We start from the raw sequence: 17,680 nt of genomic DNA on the forward strand, positions 1-17,680 counted from the left end.
AGCACAAGCCAACTGTAGGAGTGAATTGTAATACTGTAGTCAAACATTGTGGGTCTAAATACCACAAATAACAAATACATAAAATCATTTAAAAATATTACATAATAATTTTGATAGAAGTAGCATACATGTCCTGTTAACCTAATCTGTATTATTTATATGTGCAATAAACTGAGTTAGTGTTTGCAGCTGTTAAAAATATACTTAAATATAAAAGTAGAAGTTAATTTTTTATATTGTACTAATTTATTGTATGTCACATATGGTGGTACTAATTATCTCTTTTTTTTTTTTTTGCTTACCCCAACTCTTATCCCTCTTTTTTATTTTTATATGTGTGGTCACAATGTTTTGATGTCATCAGTTTCTGATAATTCACAAAATGTTACAGCACAGGGAAGTAGGCCAACCACTGTGGCTCAGCCTGCCCTGCTCCAACACACATTACACATGAATCCAACCTGGCAGTACTGACTCTGCTGCCCTGCACTACCTGGGCTGTCCACATCAGGTAGCATTATCCTAGCAGCTGGTGAGGTGGTACCCTCCAGGAGTATTGGTGGAGGTGGGGATTTTGTCACCTGCCAGGAGATGCCAGGTTTGGTGAGAGAGGTCATGGAGAACATCATTGGTGCATGCCTCCACTGGATGGGAAAGATATTCTCTATTGTGGTGCATAATCAAATATGTTATGCACTCCAACAGCTAGTGGAATAAAGGTACAATGATGATAGCTCTACAGATGAGGTTTAGCTCCTCACTGTCCCCATGTTTGATGGCCATGGACATCTGATGTCCCTTCCCTATCCCCATTCATGGTGTCCCCCAACCTGTTGTTTCCCTCACCATCCCTGTGTCTTGTCTTGTTTGTCCACATCTGGTTCCTCACCTACCCCTTACTTGACCCAGAAATACCTACATCCCTTTACCAACATTCCTGTCTTACTGAAATAAAACATCATAAATGGGCATCAGTCTCAACAAAAAATATAGTTCCATACATAGCTCTCCACTTCACACTTATGTCTTCTCAACACACTTGATCTGGTCCAATTGACTATACAACATGACTGTGTTGTATTATATTATTAATTACATTATGAATACATATTTAAAATTATTAGACACAGCTGGATTCGAACCCTGTATCATCTGGGCTCAAAATAAATATCTCAATGCACTTACTCCTGCTGCCAAAGAGTCAGCTATGCAGCAGGTGTGTTTCTTATGCTCAGTACTATCCAAAGTGTTGACTGCTGGGCCTCTCTGCTTAATGTGCTTATGCAGAGGGAAGTAATCTAATCAAACTCTCATAATTTTATCAGTGAAGCAGAGGCCTGTGTTTGCTTGTCACTTAACTACATGCGAATGGGGAAAGTATAAATACTGTTTAAGGTTAGACAATTATGACACAACATTTCTGATATGAATTATTTATGATATTTATGAACACCGTAGTATCTGTTTGATGTGTCTGCCACAGCCAGTATGGATAAGTACTTCTCAAGTTCAGGTAGGAGTCCTTAAATGTGTATCTCACATGTGCAAACACTTTGCCATCAATAATGCAAACCCACTGCTCAGCAGTGCCCTATGTCAAGTGCACATTAGCATGTATTACTTGTTTTAAACATAGTGCCACCTGCAACAATAAACATTTAGTTTATTTAGCTACTTGTTTGAAATGTCCAGCTTACTGTGTTAGAAAAACTGATCAACAATTTAAGGATAGAATTTTACATCATGTGAGGGATATACATCATACAGATAAGTAAAATGCTTTGGCAAATCATGTTTTATCATATTCATCACATTCTTTTAAATTTAAAGCTATTGAATATATTTATGAAGGAAATAGAGGAGGGGACATCTGGAATCATACTGAAAGAATTGAAGTCAATTGGATTATAAACCTCAGAGCAGATCATCATCCTGGCTTAAATCCGATAGTTCCGGTCAAACCTATTCTGAAAGGGAGATGCCTTTCTATTGGTTGAAAATGAAGGCTTGTCATCCATTCTGTTGTTCCATTGGCCGTAATCTGATTGGTTGGAAAGAAAGCATTAGCCTTATTGAGCACCACTGATTGGTGGCTTTTACTTTTATTCATGAAAAAAGAGCTACACTGATTACAATCTGATGAAGGCTACGGCAGAAAGCACTTATCGTGGATTTTAAAGAGGCTCTTCACGTTTTATTTTACTAGTTTATTAAAGTCATTTTTTACTGTGAATTATTTGTGAATTCCCATGGTGGTGTGCTCTGGATTCTTTTTTGCGCTTGCATTATTAACTCTTTGCCATCTTTGGCAGTTAAGAGTTTTGTTTGTCTTCTTGCTTGCGTAAAATTGTCCCTTGAATATCAACCAGCTGAACAAACACAAACACCCCCCCAAATGACCACAGTGAGAACAGAACCCCTCCTAAGTACATCAACTAGAAAACTTGGAATTTAATTAAAGTGCCATGGCACAAGTCTAACTTTACCAATTTTGCTGGAAAATTTTTAGTAGATAACATCATCACTGGCTGTTTCAGAGAATATGTTGAGAGGCCTGTATGAAATGGATGGCTAGCCATGTATGACTGTCAAGATATTACATTTCTGCATTTTACCAGATTTATGAGTGTGCAAAGTGTAGTATTTCCTGTTCATGTTTCCAGTGTGCAGATATACTTTAAAAGACAACTTTATGAACTATATGCAAACAGCTGTCCACATTACTTGAAGTATTAGACAATCTAAAAGTGTATTGTTAGTATAATGATGTACATGGAATGTAAGAAAGCATTTTTTATTTATTTCTGTAGTGCAGTTGATATATCTGGGAACAAGTTTTGAGAGACCAAGTTTCAAGTGCATAGGTGCAGGTAATATATGACTACAGTATAAATATGCATTCTGTCCTTAAAAAGTGCCTTCCCTTTGGTTGTGTTTTTACATGTACTTTAATGGGATGAAAATTAAGTGGGTAGTAAACATAAATAATACGTGCTAATATGCACTTAACATAGGGCACTGCTGAGCAGTGGGTTTGCACTATTGATGGCAAAGTATTTGCACATGTGAGATACACATTTAAGGACTCCTACCTGAACTTGAGAAGTACTTATCCATACCGGCTGTGGCAGACACATCAGATACTATGGTGTTCATAAATATCATAAATAATTCATATCAAAAATGTTGTGTGATAAATTGTCTAACCTTAAAAAAGTATTTATACTCTTTCACCATTTGTGTATAGTTAAGTGATGAGCAAACACAGGCCTCTGCTTCATTGATAAAATTATGAGACTTTGATTAGTTTGCTTCCCTCCGTGCAAGCACATTAAGCAGAGAGGCACAGCAGTCAGCACTTTGGATAGTACTGAGCATAAGAAATACACCTGCTGCATCTGTGGATTCCCATGGTAGTGTGCTTTGGATTCTCTTTTGTGCTTGCATTATTTACTCTGAGCCACCTTCAGCAGTTAAGAGTTTTGTTTCTCCTCTTGTATTACTTTCCCTACTCTAACTGCTCATGGCAGAAAGTAGCAACTGCATGCAGAATATGGAGAGGGAGAACAGCCTTAGACTTCACTAAAAGTAAGAACATTTCTGAACTTATAAGGAAATCTATCAACCCCCTTTTGAAACTGAATCTAGAAGCAGAAGAGAATGTAGCTATTAATTCTACCACTGATACTGAATGTTTTGACAAAATCTTTAATGAAGTGGAGAATGCTGCATACCGCTTAAAGAGATTAAAATGGCAATGATTTCATCTTGAAGCAAGTGTGCACCACCGAGTTATACCAAGAGGTATGCGAGTAAGGTGCATGCCTAGTTATAGTAACAACCATCCTGATATTTTTGCCAGATGGCAAGCCATCAATACAGAAACTAGTTTTAGATACATTTGGTTGTTAATAGATTATTTTAAGCCATAAGAGGTGATTGTGGCTGAAAAATTTAAAAAGAGACTGCTTGAACTCGGACAAATGGATATAACAGAAGCATGTATTAATACATTTGAAATTCTACAATACAATCTTAATTTATATGCTAGCAAGCTTAAAGTACAGAAAACTCATAAGCTTGCTAAAGATTCCCATGACTTCAAGCAAGGCCATATTTTTGAATGGCCCAGAGATGCAAGATTGAATACAGGCTTAAACAAACCAGCTAACAAGCACAAAACTGATTTAGTAACAGAGAAGGATATACCAACAGTAATAAAATCACAAGTAGAACTAAACAGACAGAATGCTGTCAATGAAATGACAGAATTACTAACTACTACCCCTCTAGCAATGAATATAACACCAAAGAAGTTAATGAACAGCAATATTAATGCTGATAAGGAATCCTTTGCGGCTCCTTTTGTTGTAGGTGCAAAACTGAAGGAAGGAGCAGTACACACCCCATCCTTCATAACATTCTATTTTTTATCAAACAAAATACACACAGAAATCCCAGGTCATTAAGTCGGGAGAGGAAAAGGAAGAAAATAACCTTTTAGATAGTTCTAACACCACTTTGATTGTGAATTTGTCTAAGATTAACTTAAGTAGAGAGCAAATACAGCTTTTAGACAAGGGATTGATGTTTATACCCTCCTTGCATTCAGAGCTAAGTGAATTTGCTCTTGATATTAAGTATTTTGGAAGGAATATTACTCTAAAAAGTATTTTTGGCAACAGTCAGGCACAAAGAATGAATAACTATAAGAAGCCAAGTGCATTTATACCTGTGAACCATCCGGCCCTAGAATTGTTTATTCAACTATCTGAAAATGAAATGGGAGTTTTAAGACAAGAAAATAAAAATAACAAGCATTTTCACAATATGACTGCAAGTGATTCAGTTACAAGACAGAGATGACACAGTAATCAAGCCAGCTGACAAAAGTGGAACTATAGTAGTGATGGATCCTCTATGGGATCAAAACAGGATGGAAGACATGTTGAGTAATATACAGACATACAAGAAGATCTGTAAGAAAGAAATGGACAAAATGATCACTGATATGAAAGGAGCCCTATATGCGATACTCATGGATGGACGGCTGAGTAAAGAACTTTTTTGAAGTGCCCAATTCCTCCATACCATCCATCAGTAGTTTACCCAAGATCCATAAAGATAAATATAATTCCCCCAATGCGCCCTATTGTTGCAGGGAGGTGATGGATCATGGAACTACTGTTTATGTTTGCAGAAGAGGAATTAAAAAAAAAACTTTTGTCTCAAGCCACTATGGTTTTGAAGTATACAGACAGTTTTTAGAAATGTTGCACTCCACACTGAATGAATTCAATAACTATTCAAATTTGATACTAGTAATTATGGATGTATGCAGCCTTCTTACAGTTATTCCTAACACATATGGAATAGAAGCTATCAGAAATTTTGTGACTTTGATTAATGTAAATATTGACCTGGTATGTGCCTTGTTGGAATTGATCCTAGGGACTAATGTATTTGTATATGTGAATGAGTGCTATTTGTAATGCTGGGGGGTAGCGATGGGCACCCCCTGTGCCAATAGTTATTCTAATCTAGTTCTGGTGCAATGGGAACTAGAGAAAGTACTGAATGGCAATAACCCCTGGGCAAATCATTTAACCTTTTATGGATGGTTTGTGGATGGCATCTTTATTTTATGGAAAGGTGATGATGAGCAACTGTTGATGTTTACAGAATACCTAAATAATACCACCAGTCTCCTAAGGTTTACTGTCAACTTTTCCAAGGAAGTTATTGCGTTTCTAGACATAAAGCTGTTGTTGGATCACACATTGGGAATAGAGACTTTAATCTACAGAAAGGATACATGGAGAACTCCTTATTTGCATAAGAACAGTATGCATCATAGATTTGTTTTTAAGAATATCATGGAGAATCAGATGACACATATTTCAAGATTATGTACTAGAGATAGAGACTTTGAGAGGGAGAAAGAAAAAATATATCATCACCTTCAAGAAAGGGGATATACTAAAAAGGATACCACCATAAAATCTGATAGATTTAGAGGTATGAGGGAATGTAAAGGACATCCGTATTTTTCAAAGGGAAGAATCAACAAAGAACGGAAGGAACAAACCAAGAAAGGTTTCCATCAAGACACTGATTTTATGCTTACCTATAGAAAAGACTCTGTACAGGTGTGCAATATTATAAAGAAGTATTGGCCGATATTGACAGAGGATGAGAAATTGAAAAATATAGTCGGAGAAACACCAAAGTTTGTTTTTAAAAACAAAAATAATATTAAGAGGCTATTATGCTTAAAGGATGTTTTTCCCAAGACTCAATGTTTTATGAAAAAAGGAACCTTCAGATGTGGAAATTGCAAAGCCTGTTCTTTTATTGACAGTATTATTACCTTTCTACATCCAACTACAGGAATTGAGTATTGTTTTAAACATAGTGCCAGCTGCAACACTAAACATTTATTTTATTTAGATACTTGTTTGAAATATCCAGCTTACTATGTTGGAAATACTGATCAACAATATAAGGATAGAATTTTATGTTGTGTGAGGGATATACATCATAAAGATAAAATGCTTTGGCAAGTCATGTTTTATCATATCTGTCACATTCATTTAAATTTAAAGCTACTGAATGAATTTATGAAGGAAATAGAGGAGGGGACATCTGGAATCGTACTGAAATAATTGAAGTCAATTGTATTATAAACCTCAGAGCAGATTGCCATCCTGGCCTAAATGCGGTAGTTCTGCTCAAACCTATTCTGAAAGTAAGATGCCTTTCTATTGGTTGAAAATGGAGGCTTGTCATCCATTCTGTTGTTCCATTGGCCATAATCTGATTGGCTGGAAAGAAGACGTTAGCTTTAATGAGCAGCACTGATTGGTGGATTTTACTTTTATTCATGAAAAAAAGAGCCACACTAATTACGATCTGATGAAGGCTATGGCAGAAAGCACTTATTGTGGATTTTAAAGAAGCGTTTCACGTTTTTCTTTTTAAGTTTATTTTACTAGTTTATTGAAGTCATTTTTAACTAGGAATTATTTGTGGATTCCCATGGTGGTGTGCTCTGGATTCCTTTTTGTGATTTTATACCAACACGTGGGACACTGCTATTACCATGTTCTTCTCACCAGAAGCTGCTGATGTCATCAGTTATAAAGTGTTGTCCGATATTCTAAAAGTCAGACTTGTGCTGTAGTACTTGTGTTAAATACTGAGTTCTCTAGTTGTTGTACCTTAGGTAGGGGTTCTAATCTCACTGTGGTCAACATGTGTGTGTGTCTGTGTGCATTCGCTTGGTTGATATTCAAAAGAGCATTTTACACCAGCATGTGGGGTACTGTTATTACCATCCTCTTCTCACCAGGCACTGCTGATGTCATCAGTTATAAAGTATTGTCTGACACTCTAAAAGTCAGACTTGTACTGTAGCTCTAGCGGTAAATACTATACTGAGTTCTCTAGCTGGCACACTTACTTAAGTAGGGATTCTAATCTTACTGCAGTAAACTGGTTTGTGTGTGTGTGTTTTCACTTGGTTGACGTTCGACAGACCATTTTACTCCAATATGTGGAATATTGCTATTATCATCTTCTTCTTACCAGACCCTGCTGATGTCATTAGTTATAAAGTGTTGTTTGACAATTTAAAAGTCAGACTTCTGCTGTGGTGCATGTGCTAAGAACTGTGCTTTGTAAATGGTTAGGTAGGGATTTCTATTCTCAATGCAGTTAATTGTGTGTGCATTCAACAGTCACTATGTTGGCAATTTTAGAATGATATGTGAGTACACAGCTATGTCAAACCCTCCTCCGAACATCTCATTGTAGCATGCAATGATGATGCCATCCTATATAACATGCACTCTGACAGTATTCAAGACAAATTTGTGTGATGGCAGTAACATGAACTATTGTGTTTGTAAGTTACTTTACCTACACATATAGGTGCTCTTCTCTGACAGCAGGCAACTTGAGTGTCTACATACAACTATCATTTTTGAGACAATTGTATACAGGGATGTGACTCCACATACATATCATAACCTCCTCACACCTTTTTCTCCTCAGCATACAATGATGCCATCATACTCCATACAGTGCAACATGACAGAGTTACAGTCAGACATATGTGGTGTTGATACTGTGAAATTGCATGACATTCATATTCTATGCCTACACAGGTGTGATGTTCAAATCAAGCCCAGTCTACTGGTGTGTGTGTGTGTGTGCGTGTGTATATGTGTGTGTGTGTGTGTGTGTGTGTGTGTGTGTGTGTGTGTGTGTGTGTGTGTGTGTGTGTGTGTGCGTGTGTGTGAGTGTGGGTGGTTGGTAGTACATTATGGTCACTGTATGATCTTTGGAATTGCTCTTAATTTCACTACCACTTGGGGAACCTTTCACATAGCTCCTTGCATCCACCATCCACCTTTTTCCTCTGGCCACATGACATCCTTCCTGCAGAGGACTGGAGGATGTCCTTGTGTCAAATATGCATGCACACATCATGTCAGAAGAACATGTGTCTCTACAAGCCATCTCTAAACCACTGCATGTGTGATTACTAATTCTGTACATGTTGTGGTGGACATGTCCCATACGTACAGTGGCATAATGTAATGCAATCTTACAAATATACACACAATACTCTTACTATTTTCCATAATATAGATATAGGGATTTGTGTTTACATGGTATTATAATGGCTAGGATTTCACGTGATGTTGGCCATTAGCCTAATAATGCCCCCCCCCCACCACCACCACCACCACCACGAACAAAATGAATTCTGTGACATACATCAATATAAATTCATATTGATTATGTGGTCACATAAATCTTGTCTCATACACATTGTCATGTTATGATATATACAACCAATGTATGACATGTTTTGAGTCAACTGCAACTCTGGGGAATTTATTGTATGTTCAGTTGTGTTGCTATATCCAAGGATTGTTGAGGTGGTCAGCAGCACCACTGTGTGACTATTAGCATTTGTGTCAGGAAATGTTCTGCATGAGCCACAAGCAATTGACCTCTAATGCATTCTGATATGGCAACAGGCTGCTCAGACACAGCTTGGCCATGAAAAACATGTAGGCATATGTTGTGCAACTGATGTAAGTATATGACATTGGTGCAGTTGTAGGACTGTGTGCATAGTACCAGTGTGTGGAATGTGATGAATGAATGAGGTTGTATTTCAAAGTCTTTTCACAAATCATGTATTTCAATAATGTGAAATGTTAAGGGGAATACACAACTAAGTACAGATCTGTGTGTGGATGCCACTAGACATACCCACCTGGAGAATATAGACGATCCACTATCTGACAGTTTGGCTCACACATCACCTCCTGTCATCACTGGCCATCAGCCAAGGTATACATGCAAACATTACTCAGTTTTATTCTAAGGAGGGCAGCTCATCTGTGGACTGTCTATGACTAATAACACAGAATCAATGGGCCCTGAGAACATCACAAATTGCCTATAGCATGACTCAAAACATGGACCTACTAAACACACATTGATCCATACTTCAACACAGCCTCCAGACAGCCTATGTCTCTGTAGAAGAGTGTACATCAAGATGCATCCTTTTGACTGGGGGAACATCACCTGATGCATGCATGTATAGACTCATCCTGACTCTCCACATCTGAGAGGTACACCAACCAATCAACATGGACATTCTCTAAAAGGACACAGGTAATATCCCAAATATGTACCAAATGTGTGATTTGCTCAGGCTACATTGTGTCTGTTACATCTGTTCGATGTCCTCAAGAAGGTCAAAAAGAGCATGCATGATGACAACACCATCATCCTGCAAAACTTGACCTGGCGAAACCATTTGATACAAATACACACTGAGGTATTATTGAGAAACTGTCACAAGTGGTCATAAACACCTACATCACCAAGTTGGTAGACCATTGGATCACATACATGCCAAATAAATATGCTGAAGTCTGTGAAGTGACCTATATCTGGAGTCTAGTAACCAGGTCAGTACCTCAGGGCTCTGTACTTGGCCCTTTTCTGTTCATTAATTAAGTGTCAAACATCAAGACTGACTTGCACATCCTTTGTCCAACCAACTTTCTGGAGGACTACAAATTGTGGGCGATCATTGAATCCAAGTGTGGTATTGGTATAATACAGACAGAATCAGCACACACAAAGGATTGCTACCACAGCTTGAGGACGCAGTAGATGAACGAAAATCATGAATGGCTTTGTTATGTTATAAAAGCAAATACAAAAGCTAATTATAATATACACAGCACACCTCTATAAGCATACCAAGTGGTATGTCACCTACATACTCGGGTAGATGGTATGTAGATCTTCCACCAGCATGTGCCCACAGTAGTGACTACTCCTTTGTATGTAAAAGAACTCCTGAGTATGTGTGGAACATCCACATCAAAGGCCATTATAGTTCCATAGTTCTCAGCAGTCATCACACCAATAACTGAGTACAATGCACTTCCCAACACATCTTCCAGGGATGAGTTACTTAAGTGTACCACATTTGCCACAGTGAGCTCTCACACATTTTATTGGTCATATCTAAGTATTCTTTATGTTGCATATTAGTGGTTGATGGTGCAAAACCCCTATCAATGTATTATACATGATGTATGTGTGATACATGTTCCTGTGATGCACACAGTAAATACATAGCTGGTTGACAACATTGATGGCATGGGTTACATCCGTGGCAGTGTAGATTTTGCCATATATATCGCATGCACACCTGTCAACTAGCCAGGACTGCTTGTAATTTCAAACACAGGTGTAACAGTGTCCATCCTAACACCTCCAGCACATGTTAAATTTTGAGGAAACTGTGCTTGATTTCCCTCATAGAGTGCTGACAAATCAAAACAGTTGTAGAAGTGTGTTATTGCAGAACCATCTATGATCACGCACAATCATGTATATTATGTCAAAGACATGGGATTAATGGTGGTATTATGCTGATATTGTCCATGATTGTGCATGATTCTGTCTACTGTTGTCCATGAGTCTGTTGCTATGTGTCCCACTTGGTTGAGACCTGTGCTGACATTACGTTCATATTCAGGCAACTCATTTTGCACATCTTCACAATATGCACCTAACCCCTAATTTATATACTGTCCGTAATATATGTACTCTCCACTGTTTATGTCAGGATGCTTATATCACAAAGAACCCTCTCCACTGATATGTCACCTTGTGTGACAGTCACATAATATACAATAAATGTGCAGTACATATTGTATCATGTTGATATGTGATTAGTGTTCACACTGCGACTGTATTCATTAAAATGCCCTCATCTGCTGTACATTACCATGTTACACCTGTCATCTTCCCCTGTGTTCATTCCTATTGTGTGTCCCTTTTCAATACACACACTCTCCCTATTTATTTATAATACAGTCTATGTTCCCTTGATGATCATTTAGAAAACTTTTATTCAGTATGCATACTGCATACTACTCTGCACTGTATACACTTTCATGTAAGGTGTTGGAATTGTATGCATTATTTTATTAATAACCCTGGCAGTTACTGTTGCTTTCTGTGCAATCCTGCAGACCTAGTTTGCCTATAGGTAAACAGGTATACATGTCTGCAGGTGTTCATGTTGCTTTACACAGTTTAATGGTCAGCAACAGTGTTGCTGGTCACAAAATCGTGCTTGTTTATATTTAAACATGGTACATGGCATGCATATATAATCAGTGCTGCTGCTCACTGCGCAAACATGTAAACTACATGTAGGCTTCATGCTAAGCCTATACAGAGTTTATTGAATCCCCAGGATACTCATTCAACTTTCTTTTTATATGGCATACTCTTCTTTACTGGTAACTTATTTATTACCAGTCTCCAAAGGAAATCCTGACACTCAAATATGTTGGTACACCACCTTGTCCTTACTTAAATGGCTTTTATCACTTCTTCTGGTACATTTTCTGATGTACAATAATAATAATAATAATAATAATATTGCTTCATTACATTATTATACCGCATTCTTCTATCTTTATATCATCAGTTTTTATTTTCTGTGTTTATATTTTTGTTGATAATTTCTGATTTCTACATTTACATATTTGTTTCCTTATTCTCATCATCTCCCAGATTTCTTGTACTTATATTTAAACATGCTAACTATTAAATTAGTATTATCTTCCTTTACCTACTTCAGTGCTCTAAACAAGTTAAAAGAGGCAGAATGAACAACTAGATTTACTAACCCAGCCTCCCTTCATCTTCACTCATATACAATGCACTTCTTTTCAGTGGATTTAATCTTGAACCCCGTATGAAAGAAAATACCAGTTGCACAATTTCTTGTTCATATTTTACTGAAATCATATAAACATTTGAAATATATGATGTTTTCCCAATAATACTAAAGTCACCAGATAAACCTTTTTCATATATGCTAATATACATGTCCTCCATAGGAGAAATATTTTTTCAATTTTTTATGACACATCACAACTGCATAATTTTTCCCAAATTTTATTTCTAGCAAAGACACTTCATTCATTGAAAAATGCACACACCCCAATGTTCACTATCTCACCCAAACCATTACTTGTATCTTTATTCAGTGTCATTCCCATTTCCTTTAAACATCCACTCTGACAAATCAACACTTCCCTTACCCATATTTTGTTCTTAGCAACTACAACTATATCATCTGTGTATGTCAAAACTACCAGTATTACCACCTGCTTTTGTAGCATATATTTAGCATATTTCATTTTATGAGCTGCATCACTCACTATCGCATTCATCACCAATACAAACACTATTCCAGTCATAGGACATCCTTGTCTTATATCACACTTCCTGCATATTTTTTTACTCAGCTACCCATTCACTAACACACTCACTTTGTAATGTTATGTTGACATACACACTCTCCTAATTCTTGTGCCTGTTCTGTACTTCTGCATAATTTCCCACAAAACATCATGTTCTACTGTATCACATGCCTTGCTAATATTACCTACCATAAGTTTCACATCCTCCCCTATACTTATATCATCCACAGATTCCATCACAACCAATCATAATTCTTGATTTCCTTTCCCTTTTATACAATATATATATTTCTTCCATTGTATCCCTCATCCTTCTTTCCATTCTTCTGTTTATTATTCCTATAAAATGTTATAATCTGTGTTATTTAGCTTGACCGGTCTCCATTTTTTTATTTCATACTTCTCATCTTTCTTCCATGCAAATTTTAATATCCCCACTACATAACTCTTCTTAAACAAAATCTTCCTTCAGTCATTAATTCAGAACATTTATACAACACTCACTTTGCCAGTTCATTAATTTCTTCTACATTGCATACCCTACACTATCTGGTCCTGATACTGAATCAACATTTACTTTTCTAAATATTTCATCTGATTCACTAATAGTAATTTTTTTTTTGAAATTGTTCCTTAACTCCTTCTGGAAATTTCTTTACTTCCCATTCTCTCTTATTTTCCATCCTTAAACTCTTATACATATTTTCCACATGCAGTACTACAATACTCAATATTTGCTCTTGTGTTTTTTTACCTCTCCTTTTACATTTTTAATTTCTCTCATTATATTAATATTCCCCTTTGCTATTTTAACCAAATATGCAAATACCTCCTACCTTCTTCCTTGTTAATAATATCTCTGCCTCAACGGCAATGCCTTAATTTTTCTTCTTCTTTTCTTTGATATATTTCTTTTCCCATATTATAAAATTCTCTTGAATCATTCTCTAAATTCTCTAACATATTTCTGTAAATTTTCCCCTTCTTCGCTTTCCCTTCCTTTGTTACATCATCATGCCACTGAAAAAAACACTTTTTATACCTCATTTTAAGTTCAATCCACCACTCAGACCCATTTCGTGGTTATATGATCCTTCCATAACTGCAATACTTCTCCCTCTCCAATTTCATCCCACAATTTTTTATTTATTCTTTTTATTCCCTTTCCTATTTTAATGTACTCATTTTTTTTCCATCACCTCCATCCATATTACAAAAATAGTCTGAAAAACCCATCACAACTGTATGACCATCTGCTGTCCCCAAGCCTTCCAATAATACAAAATAATCAGTTTCAGTTCCATGTGCCTCCCATAAGTCCATTGACTTTTGTCCATACAGCTAATTTACCACATTTTTCAGTACCTGTATTTTAGATCTTTCCCTTTCTTTTTACATCCTCCCCTTAAATTATAAAGTTTCCTGCAATTATAATTTTCATGTTAACCTCTACATAGTCTAATATTTTATGGAACAGATTCTCTCTTTCCATGCTAGTTATATATGCATATACTACTATAATTCTATAAAAAATTTCTTTCCACCTCACATTCACAACAGTTAACCTTCCCATCCTTACCAATGTTACATCCATACCTCTCAACCTGGAGACATCAAAATTCTGGACAAAGGCCCATGAAAAGTAGGTACAACTGGCCAAAAATCGGGACACTGATTAACATACAATTTACATACATATTTATTTAGCTCCCCCCACTCCTGTGGGGTTGTGGGATACCAACATTAACATTCAAATTGAAGAACAATAGTGATTTATTTATATTAGCATTTGAACTCCTATCAGACTTTGACTTTGCATAAAACTAAAAGATCTGGCAAACCACACAAAGCTAAACCTATTTGAGTTATTTCCATTTATGAAGCACTAAAGTTGTTATGAACCAGCTCAACCTTTACTAGAAAAGCAAAATAAAACCCAAGCTGAGTTACTGCACTCTAGTACCACAAATATTTTCCAGTTTCCACATATACACACAAATGGAGTGGTGTAACATTTACAACAATATAAGCTGGAGGTTGTTAGCCTCTCTGCTGCCGTTGCATGTAACCTTCTGCAAGACAGTTGCCAGAGAGACAGCAAGCAACATACAGGTCAGACAAAGCAATACTAAAGGACACAGTTATCACTTTTGATTTTGGTATTCTGTTGTTGTCCAGCTGAGAAGGAGTCTGCTAAGCAAAAAATCACTACAGATAATTAATTATCTACAGTCCAGCAACACAAGTGCAACCCCTATAGTGACCAAAAAGAAATGATAGTTTATTAAAAAAAAGAAAAAACAAGTTAGAAAAACTTGAAATGCATTCAAGATTCAAGATATTCTCCATAGCTGTAAATAGAAAAGGCAGGCTGCTGATCATTTTATTAAAATAAATAAAATATGCAAACATTGTAGTAATCAATTCATTCTAGTCGGCAAAGCACAGGAAACATATTCTCTCATCTCCTTCCCAGGGCATACCTATGTATACTAGTTTTCCTTATTTGGAAAGCAAATGAGGTAATACTCTAAATGGCACTGACACTCGATTTACAAAAATTGTTTACCATCCACAGACTGATTTTATTCCCTTGTTTGTCTCTTTCTCTCTCTCTCTCTCTCTCTCTCTCTCTGTCTCCCTTCACCACTCTGGTAGCTCTGCATTGTACATGTTTATTAGCTTAATTTTCCTTCCACTGCACAACATCCAAAACAGCTTTTCTATGGACAGTTCTCTTTAGACTGCTTAGATTTGTTGGGGGAATCTGTGAATACTAGAATTTTTTATATCCATATGTGAAGGCTGCCAGCCCAGCAAGCTAGAATTTCATAAATAATCCTGTCATTTGTAAATATTAATATGATTCATAGGTTTGTCTTACAAATGTAAGAATACTATATGTTATGTGTGTGTTAAAATGTGTGTTATGTGCTGAGCTTCAAGAATGTAACCACAGTGTACCCTGCTGGAGAAGAGCAGAAATGTATATGGACTATATGCCTATGCAAATGTATGTTTTCATGGTAGAAGTTCGAACATACAGAGTTAACTTGCAAACTCTGAGAAAATAAGAAAAGAGTTTTACGATTGTGTTTTCCACAGCTAGAAGACAGAATGTCTGCAGCTAGAGTTTCTTTTTATTGTCTTAAGACAGAAATAATTACTAGGTTTAAAATGTAAAAGTGTTAACTGTTTTAAGACATCCAGTTTCAGGCATGGTTCTAGAGATAAGTGTCACCTTCTAACAAGTAAGTATTTTTCATAGAGACATGTTAAATTCTGTTGGTATCTGTTTAGCCTAGGAACTAGAGGCAGGTGTCAAGCAGTGATTTTGTCTAGCTAGCCCAGCAATAACGTGTATTATTAATTTAAGAACTATCTCAGAGAGAAAGTCTGTGCATTTTGTATTTGTATTTGGACCTAGAAATATCCTCTCACCAGCACTTGCTTTGTTCTGTAAGTAAGACTTAGATCATAGTATTTCTCTTAGAGATAGATAAGAATATAATAAGATCAGTCTAGATGTTTTCTGTATTTATGTGAGACTGTCTTGCAATGTTGTTTTTAAATATTTCCTGTGTTCTGAATTCTGCTGTCACTGTGTTGAGTTAATGAGTATTTTTTGTGCTTTTATTATTTATTAAATATATTTAAACCTTTTAATTTTGGCTGGTTTTGTTTAGAGATATTTAAGCTCTTAAAGTACTTGCATATTCATTTGGCGGTACTGTACAGGCCACTCTTAGATTCACAGGTTAGTACTTTAGTACTAGGCTAACTGCCCTTGTGAGCCATTTTTTTTAGCCTAGCCAATTATCCCCACTGAGATTCAAACCCTGCACTTTGTGTTTGCAAGATAAACACCTTAACCATTAGGCTAGCCTTAAAGTCTTGGATATACTTACCATTTGGATAACAGTAACATTACACAGTGGAAATTGTCATCCTTTGTAAGGACCTTATAGTAGCTGATAAGTAGTGGTTATGGCAGTGATTTCTACCTTATAGTCTGGGCAGAAGGGGGCATAGCAAGTGAACCTGTGCCAGCCTTCCCCAGGAGTGTCTGTATGTTTGTATAGAAATCAAATCTCAAAGTGTGTGTGTGTCAGCTATATGGGCAGGGACATGAAGCACTGATTGGACAGAGGGGGTGCTGGATGTTTTGGCTTGGCCACTCGGCTGAGATATTAACCCTATATCTGTGCCAGTGGGGAGTCTTATTGGGGATCTGGCAAGAGAGGGAGAAAATCAGCCCCAGACTGACTGTGATCTCTGTGTGCTCTTAATGGAAATTGTACTTTACTGTGTGTGTACTTGTCATCCTCCCAATGTGCACGTCCCTCACTGGTGTTAGTGGTGAGAATTGACGCTCCTCAATTACTGAGCCAGGGCAGGGATGTCATACCATATTTCATATAAATCTTTCTAGAATACCTTCACCTGGACTATGATTGCAAATGGTTATGCATGATCAGTGCACTACCCCAGAAAATGAATACAAAAAAATATAAAACCACTACCTCACCAGCAACCAGAACTGATGTGCACTGAAACTGTATGAAAGTCCTGACACACCACAAACAAACAGTCCTTCTGTCTACATTGATAATGACCTAGACCCAGAAATTAATTAAATATGAAAAGCCTGATATGCTCTTGATCACTGACTACAGAATCAAAACTCAGAAACTCCATCAACTTGTGGCAAAATTTCAGGCTGTTAGCGATTAAGCATATATTAGCGCACAAATTGTTAATTAGAAATAATAAGAAAAGTATAAACAGCATAAAAATTTGGGAACAAATCTTTAATATTATTTTGGCGTAACGGTTCATATCCACTTTCCGTC

This window comes from Protopterus annectens, chromosome 7.part0 (genome assembly GCF_019279795.1).
Source record: "Protopterus annectens isolate FY-2018-M chromosome 7.part0, PAN1.0, whole genome shotgun sequence".
Classification (NCBI taxonomy): Eukaryota; Metazoa; Chordata; order Ceratodontiformes; family Protopteridae; genus Protopterus; species Protopterus annectens.